Source organism: Olea europaea, unplaced genomic scaffold, assembly GCF_002742605.1.
Source record: "Olea europaea var. sylvestris unplaced genomic scaffold, O_europaea_v1 scaffold2125, whole genome shotgun sequence".
NCBI lineage: Eukaryota > Viridiplantae > Streptophyta > Magnoliopsida > Lamiales > Oleaceae > Olea > Olea europaea.
In genome coordinates, this window is record NW_019239211.1 from 110,393 (window position 1) to 112,807 (window position 2,415).

General features: G+C 35.3%; 1 long non-coding RNA gene across 1 annotated transcript; it reads left to right on the forward strand.

The window, feature by feature from the left end:
* Positions 1 to 617: 617 nt before the first annotated feature.
* LOC111380317 lies at positions 618 to 1,835 on the forward strand. The gene is made up of 2 exons (XR_002700167.1): positions 618 to 891; positions 988 to 1,835. It is a non-coding gene; the product is annotated as an uncharacterized LOC111380317 (long non-coding RNA).
* The last annotated feature ends 580 nt before the right edge of the window (positions 1,836 to 2,415 follow it).

The window sequence follows — 2,415 nt, forward strand, 5'->3', positions numbered from 1 at the left end:
TTCTTAAGAATAAAAAAAAAAAGATAAACATGTAAGTGGGTTGGATTTGTTCGATTAACTAGTGGTGTGAGGCTTCAAACCATGATTGAACCAACCCACCATGATTTTGTTTAAAAAAAAACCAAATTAAACCAATTACCTACGTCAAACTGACCTAAAACAACCCGAGTTGGTTCGATTTGACAGATTTGATCGATTTTTTTAGTTTTTTTGCCAGGCCTAATTAAATCCATCCGTGGAATATTTCAAAATCCATAAAAAAAACTAAAGAGAAACACTGAAGTCAAGATGATGCATTTACTGGCTTTCATTAAGTCTCCTATTATTTAATAATTAACAATGCGTATTTTTAATCAATGGCTTGAGTGGTAACAGTCAATGCTATTTGACATGATTCATTCTCTTAATCTAAGGGTGCGTTTGATATCAACATTTTTTATGAAAAGTATCTTTTTCTCACCTAAATTCTCATTTTTGTGCTATTTGATTAACTATTTTTTCCTTGAAAAATATTTTTTCACTTTTATTCACATGACCTGATTTTCCTTAAAAACAGGAAAATATTTTATTTGGATGGAGTGAAATTTTATTTTCCATAACTTCCTACACGTTGCCAATCTCCCCCCTCTCTCTCCTCTTCACCACGTTAAAAAACCCTCTTTGATTACACACCATTGAACCGAAACCCATAAAAACGATATCGATAAAAAAAAAAAAAAAAAAAGCCATATAAACGCAGGACGAAACCAAAAGGAAGAACAAGAAATAGAGCTTCCACACAATCAAACCAACAAGAAGGAAGAAAAAATCAAGGCCCGAATGAATCGTTGCTTCCAATCTGCCCATTCACTGCAAAAGGTCGACAACGAGCCGTTGATTACATCGATTAAGGTATATTTCACCGCACTTTTAAAATTTGCGAATGTATGATCTTCGATGCGAGTGTATTTAGTTTCAAATTCTACTAATTGTGACTGTATTTATCAGATTGCTCTAATTATTTCTCCTCTCCAAAAAGTATGTAAAAGTCGGTGAAGAATACAGAAATTTGACATCAAGTAGTACTAGATAATAACTACTGGGTATGGTTGAATGATGCTCTTGGTTCTTCGGTCTCATTTTAGGGTGGATTTCTTAGTTGATTTCTGTTTGTCTGTAGTCTTTTACAGTGTTTAGATGTTTTCTATCGATTAATTTACCAATTTATGTGTTATTGGCGAGCTATAGTTTCTACTAGAAGGGATTACTGTTTGTTTGCCAATTGAACTTAAATCATTCTGTTGTGTGAGACCTCTCAACGGTGGCTGAACCAAAGCACAAGGTGATAAATCAGGAATCATTTAGTCAAAGAGAGATGTTGAAGTGCTTGGTGGATTCGTGGAACCACAATGTGGACCGCCGCATGCTAAGGCAGGTGCCTAAGAATTGGAAATCGGAGATAAAGAATAGTGAGGGTGGTCATTTTGCTGACTAGGGGCAGAAATCTGGCTTGGATCAGATGGTCAGATGGTGCTGAGGTATGACAGTTTAGATAGGGTAGTGGAACTTGTTGAGCATTTGGTCATGTTTAGGATGTTGTCAATTTCGTGTTTTCATTTGTTTAATAATGCTTTACTTTCGAAGAAAGGAGTAGCTTATGCATTCTTTAAAGTTGTGGCTGTTGTGAATTTTGACATTGAGTGGTAAATTGCTAAGCATGTAGTTTGAGATGATAAAATTGTTTGGTGTCAACCACGGGACCTTAAAAATGTGAGTACTTGAGTTTGAAGGGGTTAAAGGAAATATGAAGTGTTATGTATTCAAATTGTGAGAAAGGTCTGGAATTCTTCGAAAAAGTGTTGCTCTCTCCTGACTTTCTTCATACCATGAAATATTTATGTCATCTTTAGAGCATCTGAAACATACAATTGCACAGCTCCATAGAACGTCATGATGATGGTGAGATATCTCTCTATAGAACGGACTCTTTTCTTGCTTGAATATTTTGGAGTATTTTCTGATCCTACAAGATGTACAAGAATCTTTGTCAAATTAGATTCAGTTCTATCCTATATTGCATGTGATGTCCTTTTTGATCTCAAACAAGAAGAAATAGATGAGACTAGTATTTGGTGATTACCTATGTTATTGTGCTCATGATTGGTGTCTGCCCAGACTTCTTTCCTCTGTTTTTCTCAACCCTCGGTGTCTCTGTCTATCTATCTGTTAATCCTATGTTTAATTTTTTTAATCAATGAGCATCTTCCCGTGTCTTTCACCTTTTGAAGTCACCATTTATCTGAGCATCATGAATTTGGAGTTGCTATGAGCATATGCATGTGCCTCAATATACACGCAAATTAATGTTGGGTTGGGTGGGGCATAATATTGCTGATGCCTAATTATTTAGCGCCCTTTTGGCTAAAAAAAATTAAG